This window comes from Camelus dromedarius, chromosome 2 (assembly GCF_036321535.1).
Source record: "Camelus dromedarius isolate mCamDro1 chromosome 2, mCamDro1.pat, whole genome shotgun sequence".
Classification (NCBI taxonomy): domain Eukaryota; kingdom Metazoa; phylum Chordata; class Mammalia; order Artiodactyla; family Camelidae; genus Camelus; species Camelus dromedarius.
The window spans coordinates 110,909,485-110,921,258 of NC_087437.1; positions in this window are offsets into that span (position 1 = coordinate 110,909,485).

Genomic DNA, 11,774 nt, shown 5'->3' on the forward strand with positions numbered 1-11,774 from the left:
GGAGGCTATCCCCCCCATTATGTCCATGTTGGTACACTTACTTTTTTCTCTGCCTGAGACACCATTACTCAGCTTTGCCTGAGTAACCCAAAACTCAGATCAAGAACTGCCTCTTTTAGGAAAGCCATCCCTGATGTCTGCCCTTGGTCTATGTGAGATGCTCCCCTGCCCCCAGTGTTCCCCCACAGGGTGCTGTGATGACCTCTCTCTGCCCTCTCAGGCAACATCTGCAATGCTGTGTGGCCACTGTCCATTTAGTTAGTGGCTGTTGTCCACTAAACGTTCTGCTAATTCAGAACAGCACCTACACATTTTATCTCTCAGTGCTTAATGCCTAGCACAAACCCAGGTACACAGTCACCATCCAATAAGAATACTTTGAATTAAAGCAGCAGTTTCAACTGCAAGGCAGAGCAAAAGTGTTTGTGGATAAAAGGTTTAGCCTCAAAGAGCTGCACTTACTCTCTCCCAGTCATAATTGGGTAATTGGAGATTTTTCAAGGGCTTAAGCTTTTCAAGTCCACTTTCCCTTAGATTGTGGTTTTCCATTAAATCAGTTAACCTACATTTATCATAAAACAGTGCAGTGTGTCACTGACCCACTTTATTTCATTTCTTTGCTACTCAATGACATTCCCATGTCACTGTGAATTGCATTTTTAAATAAAGAATTAAGTATATTTGCTCTGGATTTACCCAAGCGAGCTCTGACAGCCTTGGGATTCGCCCTCGGGTTCCATTGCCTAATCTACTAAAGTGGCTTTGAGCAAACTGCTTCAGCTTTCTCATCCTTCACGATCCAATCCACTAAGTGAAGACAGAAGACTGGAAATAACACAGACCAGAAGCTACCACCCTGTTCTGTGTCAGAGTAAAGGCAGGCTCACCAACCCTGACCTCAACGATGGCCAATGCAGGGGTGGATGGGGGTATAGCTCAGTGATAGAGCGCATGCTTAGCATGTGCAAGGTCCTGGGTTCCATCCCAAGAACCTCCATCAGAAAAATTTAAAAATAAAAAAAAAATATATATATATATATATATATATATATACATATATATATATATATTTTTTTTTTTAATGGCCAACGTTACCGTGAACAGAACTACACACAGCTGGCATCTTAGGAAGGAAGGAGAATGTCTTAGTCCACTTGGGTGGCCGTAACAAAGCACCACCTACTGGGTGGCTTAAACAACAGGAATTTATTGTCCCACAGCTCTGGAGGCTGAAGTCCAAGATCAAGGTGTTGGCAGGGTTGCTTTCTGGGGAGACCTTTCTTCCTGGGCTTGTAGCCCAACTACCTTCTCACTGTGTCCTCATAAGGCCTTTCCTCTGCGTGAAAGAAGAGAGAAGGCACTCTGGTGTCCCTTGCCCTTCTTAGAAGGACACTCTCCCTATGGGATCAGGGCCCTATTCTTTGACCTCATTTAACCTTAATTATCACCTTAAAGGCCCTATATTCAAATGTAGTCACCGGGGGTGGTGCCGGGGTGGGGGTGAATTCACAGGTTCAACATACGAATTTGGGGGTGGGGGACCACAGTTTAGTCCATTACAGAAAACTACTGAGCACCTACTGTGTACTAACACCTACTACTCCTCACGGTGGGAAGAATCTTTTTCCATCCTCCTGGAAGGAAAAAAAGCAGACCTCTAACTCTGGGTTGAATTATGTCCCCCACCCAAATTCACATGTCACTGTCTCAACCCCCCAAACCTCATAATGTGGTCTTATTTGGAATGGGGTCACTGCAGATGTTATTAGTTAGGATAAAGTCATACCAGAGGAGGGTGGCCCCCAATCCAATATGACCAGTGTCCTCATAAACAGGAAATTTGGACACAGAGAAGCACACTGGGAGAACACCATGTGAAGATGAAGGCAGAGATTGGGGTGGCAATTCCCCAAGCCAAGAAAGGCTGAAGATTGCCAGCCAGCTGTCAGAAGCTGGGAGGGGTGGGGGGAAGCATAGAACAGATTGTCCCTCCAAGCATCAGGAGGAAACTTGACCTTGGACTTCCAGCCTCCAGAACTGTGAGACAAGGCATTTCTGCTGTTTAAGCTCCCCAGTCTGTGACACTTTGTTATGGCTACCCCAGGAAACTAACACCACTTCTCTTTCAACACCCCTAACTCATTCCTCGCAGGAAAGACAAGGGCTTCCCTGGTTGGTGAATTGGAAGAAGATACTGAACACGTGATGCCTGTTGCCTTCTGGATTCTGTCTTCTGGAGCCGACCACCTTCAAGACTTACCTTTTCCTCCTCTGCCCTGTTCCCAGGGTTGGCCAGCCCTGCGCATGGGGAAGGGTGGTGAGCAAGCCCATTTGGCCCTCACCTCTAAGCCTGTTCTCCCACCGGCTCCTTCTGTAATAAGGCTGGTATCCTGACCTCCCATCTGTCTGAATTCTCGGTTATAGTCATCAATTGGCGCTGAAATCTGGGAAGAGAAGGGGGTGATTAATTATCACCTTTCAAACCACGAAAGTGCCCTTCACAGAGTTCCACCATTGAATTCTCATGACACCCCTGTGCTCTCCATGTACAAGGGGAGCTACTGAGACTCAAGAAGGTTTTGTCTCTTGGCCACACTCCCAGGACTACTGGGTGGGGAGCCAGGAGTCCAACCCACATTTTGTGACAGCAAATCCTACCTTCTTTCAATAAAAATCACTCTTCTGATTTCTCATAGCAAGTCAAGCATCCAACAAGAAGAAGAAAAAATAAGGTAAAAGTCTTTGTTGAAGATCTTAAGTGAAGTAGAAGAGAAAACCCAGTTGGTTACCAGTGAGAGCCAGTAAAAGTGATGAGGCCTGGGCTCCTCCAAGCCAAACAGCACTTAGTCACCTACCGAACTGCCCAAGAGGAACAGCTCTTCCACGCTGGGGGGAAACTGACAATTTTAGGCTTATTCATAGGGCTGGCTGAAGTACAGGCCTACTTAAGTATCAAGGCAGAACCACTTGAAAGTGGACACAACATCTACTGCAATGTCTGTTGACCTGTAGACTCCAATGAGCTGCCACTAGAATAGAATAGAATAAAACAAAACAAAACAAAATTCTGGGAACTCACGACTTCCCATGATAGACCCAATTTTTCTCTTCGTCTCTTCTTTCCTTGTACTTTCCAATAATCTAGACTTGCTGGTGGTGGCTGGTATCACTGAACATCAGAGTTAAAGAGGTGGGAGTACTTTGAAATGGCTGGCTTCTTAAGAAACCGTCCTATGTCCCAACTAAAGGACAGAAGAACACCTTTGCTGTCGCCTCACTAACTGACCTGACAGAGGCAATGGAAAGATCCAGACACACTAAAGATAAAATTTAATCTAGGTCCATACAAACTTCTATTAGAAATCCCAGTTTATGTATAAAAATAGATTTTAAAAAAATGTCTTCTGTATAACATGGGGAATTATATTCAATATCTTATAATAACCTTTAATGAAAAAGAATATGAAAATGAATACATATGTATATGCATGACAGGGACATTCTGCTGTACATCAGAAATTGACACATTGTAACTGACTGTACTTCAATAAAAAAAAAGAAAGAAAGAAAGAAAGAAAGTAAAGAAACCTAAGTTTAAATACAATCAGCAAGACAGGAACTGGTGGGGAAGACGGGTACACATGTGGTTCCACACCATCTAGATAACTGAAAGGTCAAGGAGACGACTGGGTCATGTGGCTGCAGAAGAAAGAAAAAAAAAAAAAACTACATGCTGTAAAAGCTAAGAAGGGATCTAGAAAAATGAAGGTTGTGATCAAAACACAGCTGGAATAATGGGATCAGTTCTAGGAAACACAACCTACTCCAAGGAGGTCGTTGACAGTCTGCAGAACGACTCGGAAAAGAAAGCAGAAGAACTCTGCGTGGTCTAAGAACAAAGCCCCAGGAATGAGCTACAGGAAACAGTAAGGTTTAACCTGGAAAGAGAGAGAGAAAGGGAAGACACAGCAACGATCTTCAGATACTTGAGGTGCCGACTGGTGAAGGCATTGGAAGAGGATATAATTAAAATTAGAGACACACCCCTGCCAAAATGGAACGAGGCTGCTTAGTGACAGAATTTTGATCTCCAGTGGTATTTGGAGGGACAGATAGAGGCCCGTAGGTCACAGGTGTTCCTGCATGAAGGGGTTTCTGCATAAGAAGAAAGGGAATTTGGATGACCGTCAGTGTCCTCCTCAGCTCAACAATAAATTCCGACCCAGACCCGAAGGGCACAGTCGATACCTCCAACTAGAGCCATGGGGCACTTCTCACTAATCACACCCCTCGACTTGCATATGAACCAAAAGGTCCACCCTTCTAGTCACCTGGGATGCACCTGGCACGAGGAAATCCAGAAAGGGCTTGTTTTTCAGTCCTTAGGCTGTACCCATTCTGCTTTGTTTCCGTCTGGTGATGGCTTTGCTGGGAGGTGGGAGGAGAGAACGCAAGGCGGGAGCACAGAAATGCAACAGAAGGGTGACGCAACATGCAAGCTGACATTCGGGGACACACCCACCTGCCAGCCTGAGTGCATCTGGCCAAGTTAATTGCAGGCTTGTCAGTCCTTAACTCAACCAGAAGCACCCCAGGCGAGGCCACCCTAATGCAGAAAACATCGTGGGAGACCTTGGCAGTGACTCAGAGCAAGTAAGGATGGTGCCAACCATTAAATTATAATAATAATGGATACCTTTTAACAAGCTACTACTGCACCAGGCTCTGTGCATATATTATCTATGAGCATCACTGTCAAACTGGTAACGATGGTGTCATACAAATATTAAAATGAGGGTCCAAAGTTCAGAGATTAAGTGGCCTGCCCAAAGCCATGCCGTTGGTCAAGGAAGAAGGATGTGAACCCAGGTCTATCTGACTCCAAGGCTGTGGTCCTGGCCTCACACCACGCCACGCTGCCTCTCGTGCTGGCTCCTTCTATCATGTCCTTAGACTTATGTTTAGAGAGAAGGAGGTGTTTTATAAACGTAAGTGAAGATAAGTAGACCAAAACCATCAAGTCCAAACCAAATGCTGCTGCAGACCCCACCACTCTGGGAGCAAACACCATTCCTCTCTTCTGTTTTATGAAATCTGAGGTCTTGAAAAGACACACACACAACTACACCACATGCTTCCGCCCAAAAGAGTCAGTGTGTAAATGGCAGAGTGGGTCTTGTGCCAAGAAGTTGGAGCTGGTTTATTTTAGGCTCAGTGTTAAAACAGCCAGCACCAGGTTGAGGCTGAGAAATGCTCCTTCTAATTAAAACTTTATTTTCAAACACATGTCACAGTTTCAACATGGTGAGACTCATTTCTCGCTTTGTGGATGCCTCAGTGCAGAAGCAGCTGCTCTGTGACAGCCTCTTCCATTCATTTTGGGACAATCAGAATCTCGAGGGGCCAAGATTCATGTGACATCCAGGGCGGCAGCATGGCTGGCCCTACCAGCACTCCAGAGAACTGCACAGTCAAGAACCAGAGAGGTAACTGTGACTCTAGTCAATGCTGTGAGAGTCTGCACACGCCACCGAGGAGCAGCGTGACAGATCTGCACAGAGAACCAGAGACAATGTCCCTTGTCCCCAGCAGGTGGGAACACAGAGTCCAGGCGGGGAACTCCTAAGCAGAACTAGGGCAGTCTTGGAAAATGGAAGTGAACCAGGAGCTCCAGACCCCTGATCATTGCTGAGAAAAGAGTCGGGAAACCCACTGAGCACGCTGAACTCCAACCACCTGTCAGTCTCCATCACCCCCACGGACTCGAGCGGGAGGCTGCGGGGGGTGGGGGGCTGTGTCTGCTTTGCTCCCTGCTCCGTCTAAGGGCACGTACCCAACAGGTATGAGCCCAAGACATGCAGACTTCAGTATCCGATTACTGAATTAACACCATGCAGTGAGCATTGTGGGTGGTCTCCAAATCCAGCTGCCCGAACAAGGATCTCACTTGCGTATCAGCTCTTCTAACCAGTGTGAACAAGGAGAGGAACGGAGAGAAAGAATCTGCCAAAGTCTGGGAAGCAAAATACTATGTGGGTTCCAAATCCTTCATCCACCAGTTTCTTCATGGGTAAACCCACTCAAGGCCGAGCTACCAGCCAGGCCCCGAGGCCCACAGCACTGTGCGTCCTGACATGTCAGATTCCCACTCACCCAGGATGGGGACTCTACGGAACTTGGAAGACCCTGCCCCCAGCCATGGCATCCTCAGGATCCAAGGCCTCCCCAGGCACAGCCAGGTCAATGACACTCCATTCTTCTGCCATGGATGGTGGCCCAGGGGCAGAGCCTGCAGGTAACACCACATCTCTAAGACAGAGAAGGGGCCACAGTGGCCAGGCAGGCTGTGTGCCATGAAGGCCTCCTTTGAGATAATAAAGCCACAGAGGAACAGAGAATTAGGAACAAGTCGAGGGCACCAAGCTTCCCCCTCCTTACTCCATAGTCCATGCATATTCCAACCGGTCCCAGGAAGTGGTTCTCTGACCCTGCTGTCCTCATCCTCACGTCTTTACGGTAGAGACCGGACAGGGATGCAGATATCAAGAGGCTGAACTGTTGGGTGAACACTGTACAAGTCATTGAGGCATTTTCTAGGAGCCTATAAAAGTCAGGTGGCAATCTCGAGACAAAAAAGTGGAAATGTTTAATATCACTCTGGCCTGAGAGTGTGGAGATGGGAGACAGAGAGAAGCCAAAAGGCTAACTCTGGAATTACAAGTCAAAATTTAGACCTCGAGCTGCAAACTTCTTTTTTTTTTTTTTTTTTTTTTTTGACAGTTCTTTTTGTTTTTTCTTGAAGCACAGTTGATTTACAATGTTGTGTTAGTTTCTGATATACAGCATAGTGATTCAGTTACACATCTATATACATACATATTCTTTTCCATTATGGTTTACTACGGGTTATTGAATATAGTTTCGTGTGCTATACAGCAGGACCTTGTTATTTATCATTTTGTATATAGTAGTTTGTATCTGCTAATCCCACATGCCTAATTTACCCCTCCCTCACCCCCTTTCCTCTTCGGTAACCGTAAATTTGTTTTCTATGTCTGTGAGTCTGTTTCTGTTTTGTAAATAAGTTCATTTCTGTCATTTTTTTTAAGATTCTACATATAAGTGATATCATATGGTATTTGTCTTTCTCTGTCTGATTTACTTCACTTAGTATGATAATCTCCAGGTCCACCCACGTTGCTACAAATTGCATTATTTCATTCTTCTTATGGCTGAGTAGGATTCCATTGTGTATATATCTCTCATCTTCCTTTTCCATTCATCTGTTGATGGACATTTAGGTTGCTTCCCTGCCTTGGCTATTATAAATAGCTCTGCTGTGAATACTGCATTACATGTATCTTTTCAACTTGCAGTTTTCTCCAGATACACGTCCACGAGTGGGATTGCTGGATCATTTGGCAACTCTATTTTAATTTTTTTAAGGAACCTCCATACTGTTTTCCATAGCAGCTGCACTATATTACGTTCCCACCAACAGTGTAGGAGGGTTCCCTTTTCTCCACACCTCGAGCCGCAAACTTCTAAGGACATTATTCTCTGTACTGGACGAGCAGCCGCTGCTGCACCAGGAGCCTCAGTGCAGACGTTTTATAATAACGCCCCGTATTACCGTGCTTTGCTTCATTGAACGGACACTGCATTTCTTACAAATGGAAGCGTTGTGGCAACCCCGGGTCGAGCAAGTCTATCGGCAGCGTTACTCCAACAGCATTTGCTCACTTCACATCCCTGCAGCACGTTTTGGTAATTCTTGCAATATTTCAAACTTTTTCATTTTTATATTTATCATGGTGACCTGTGATCATGGATCTTTGATGTTACTAGTGCAACACATCCGACTGAAGGCTCAGGTGATGGTTAGCATTTTTTAGCAAAAAAAGCACTCTTGACGTAAGGTATGTACCTTGCACACTTAGATTACAGTAGAGCATAACCATTCTTTTTAGTCCCTGGGAAACAAAAACATTCACGTGACTCACTGTATTGCAATATTCGCTTTATTGCGGTGGTCTGGAGCCAAAGCTGAGGTCGGCCTGTGCAGCTCCCACAGCCCCAAAGACAGCCTGCCCTTTATCCAGTGCACACGATGCACATTTTGTGTCCCAGGGAGGTAGCACAGAGCCAAGAGTTCAACAACAGTTGACTGCTAACCATGGGCCAGATATGGATCTAAGCACATTCAATTCTCAGAACACTCCTGAGGGGAAGGAGCTACTATCACCCCCATTTTGCAGATGAGGAAACTGAGGCACAAAGAGAGTGAGTCTCCCCATGCAAGGTCACACCGTCGGGGAGGGGAAGTCACAGCCCACTCCAGAGCCAGTCCTCTGAGCTCTGCGCTGCCGCCTAAGCACACGTAGGTTCCAGGTGCTCTCACTCGCTTACCCTGAGGGGCCGTCCTCGTCACGCCATCAGGATAAGCTGCGCATCAACGCGTGGAAATCAGCTCCAGTCCTCTACCCGCGGATGATCCACACCTCAGGACGAGTCTCACCCCCGGACCACCTGGGCTGCGCGTGGAGAGGTGCCTGGCTGCACTGCCAACACAAGAGGATGGGGAGCCTCTTGGCCATCCAGACTGGATCATCACCATTTTCCACTTTGAATCATTCTGGGAAAGAATGAAAACCCTTGCCCTCTGCCAGCTGGTCGGTGGCCTCAGAAAACTCCCCACCGCCCCCTGGAGGCCAGCGGTGCCACCATCATCCTGCCACTAAGTCCGAGGAGAACCACAGGCAGGTGAAAAGACTGTCCTGCTGGGCCAGGACATCCTTCAGAGTCAGGACAAGAGGGGCCAAGGGAGCATCCGCTGCGAGATTTACGAAGCACCTCATTTACGTTTGACAAATGCTCTGTGTCCTCACTGCAGCCCAGGGCTTGGGGGCGGTGTTTGAACCATGCAGGTTACAGTTGACTGCTCCTCGTGACTGAGCTCAGCAGCCTGGCCCCACAGAGGGCTCCTGTTCCCGTGCTCTCGGTGGAAAAGGGAAGGGGCTGGGCTGTGCTTCCTCATGGGGGGCCTGAGGCCCATTAGAGCCCAGTGGTCTTTGATTTAGAGGAGTCTTGGAGCAGAAGCACACTGTGAGACGCTGCCTTGCCCACAGCCTGAGACAGAACGAGAGTCACATCGCTGCTCAGGGACCTTCCTGTGGTGCGGCCCCTTCACCTGATGGGCATCTCAATCTGGGGCAGGAAAGGACAGGCAGTGGCCCTGGCTGTGACATGGTGTCTCAGCCACAGGCAGGTCTTTCCTTGGGTTCTAGGACAGCTGGGTCCTGCAGCTTCAACCCTTCAAACCAAATGCATGACAGATATTCAGAGACTGGGAAAGCAGGTGGGAGAAGCCAGTGTCTGACCCTCAAAGGCGCCCATCACTTTTGTTCCGGGTGGCCACGGGCAATAAATTCTGAGTAGTCTAGTAGTCAAGTGGTTCTCAACCCACGGCGATTTTGACAATGTCTGGAGTTGGAGGAGGGGTGCTAATGCCTCTAGTGGGAAGAGCCTTGCAAGGCCTGGGACCTGCAAGGTCAACAGTACCAAGGTTGAGAAACCCTGCTCTAAGCTGCCCAGGATGTCCTGCTTCCCTTTGCCAGAAGCCAGGGTTTTCAGTCCTACTGTACAGCATCAGGGGTCGGGGCTGCGGAAAGCTGTGAGGGGTTTGGTCACCAAGACATAAGGTGACATTAACGCTGGCACCAGACTGACCACTCCATGGATATCTTCACAATGCACCCTCAACAGCGTTCGCCCCCTTTCACAGATTAGCAAACTGAGGCACATAGAGGTCACACATTGCTTAGAGGAGATCTTGAATCCAACCAATCTGACTCCAGACAGTGTATTAACTAGGGTAAAAATACAAAATTATATCCATATTCTGTGCGATCCTCATTAAGTGCTGACAGAGAAAGAAAAAGGGAGAAAGAAAGGAGGAAGGACAGAGATGCAGGAGGTAAAAGATGGTAAAAAGACAGAAATGTTAACAGCAGTTATTCGCGAGTGGTGGAATTTGGGCAACTTTTGTTTCCTTCCCTGCACCCTCCTGTATTTCTACATCCTCACCAGCAAAAATACCTTTTATGGACAGGAAAGAAATAATAAACAAAAAAGAGTTCCTGCCAAGCACAGATTTCAAGACTGCCGTTGGCGCCGGGTACGTATCCATCTCTAAGGTAATAATAACTGTGCCGAGGAAAGAGGCGGTGACCCCGCTTGCCAGACTTGAGGGGACATCCTGGTTCGATGACAGCCGGTGTGGGGAAGCCATCCCCAAGAGGCCACGCACACCGCACACCTGCAAGGGATCTGCTCCTGAGTACAGATGCTGCCCTGAGTCGGAGACGGCCTGTCAGCTCCTCATCCATCTCACAGCGGAAAGTGCTCAGAGGGGAAGAGCCACGGGCTGTGAGGTCAGCCCCCCGGCACGCATGGCTGTTTCCATGCTGGAATGGCTCAAAGACGGCTTCCAGAAAAATCAGGTTTCCAGATCACTGAAATTTCCTTTCAACAATTTTATTAACCAATAGGATTGAGGGGAAAAAGAAGACTTTTTTTAATCCAGGGCCTTGTGTGAATGTTTGTCTTAATGGGGGGAAAAAAGGGAAAGAATTCTAAGGGACACAGAAAAGTTTGCTTTTCCTATTTTTTCCCAAAGAATTTGTATCTGCATTATTTTAAAGTCTCTTCCCACCATTGAAAACAAAACAAAACAAAACAAAAAGCACAAAAAACCTACACAGTGCACAGATGCCCATTATCTGATGCACCTTTTTTGTCATCCTTCCTGTTAACTAAAAAAAGGCAGGTCATTCTCCCCCTCTTAGCATGACGTGGGGTCACTGTGAGGGCCCCTCTAACTCTACCTCATGTAAAATGATTAAGTAGTTTGATAGCCATAAAAAATTCTTACAGATAGCCTAAAGTTTCAGGAAGATATCATACCCAGTAATGCAGAAATTCAAAATATCCAAGCATCACCCTTGGGTAAGGCAAGGAATAAAAATTTTTTTTAATTGAAGTATAGTTATTTACCATGTTGTGCTAGTTTCTGGTGTACAAAAGAAATTTTTGAAGGCCATCAGCAGGCCTAGACCGATCTTTAAAAATTAACAATATGTCAACAGTTGTCATCCCAAGAGCCACTTCTGGGTGCCGCCCTCCTTACCAACAGAATACTCACTGTTCAGGTGCACATTCTCAAGGCCAAGTGGACTGGAGAACTGCCTCCCCCAACCCGCATTAGGCCTTACATGAACCAATCAGGGGCATTCTTGCCTGTGATTGGGTTACAGCCAGCCATGTGACCCAGCACTAGCCAATAGAACAAGAGGAGACGTCACCTGGTGGCTCTGGGAAGAGTTTTCATTGCCTATGGGGGAAAAAAGGCAAGCTGGAGGAAATGTCTGCCATTTTTTTTACCAAGTACTGTTGCACTTACTTACAATGTTCCAACTCCAGATGCCATCCTTGCCACTGTGTAGAAATCACCCCAGGATCAAGCAGATACACTGAGGATAGTGGAGCAAGAAAATGGGACCAAAGAACTCAATTCTGATGCCATCCATGAATTGTCAAATTAACCTTGGAACCATCAATGTAAGATACTATCCCTCATATTGTTTTAAGATACTTTTAGTTAGGTCTTTTGTTTCTAGCAATCAAAAACATCCTCACTGATAGAATCCTATACCAAGGTTCACTACTAAGTGTTTGAGATCCTACCAACTCCTTAATGCTGGAAGAGAATGTGT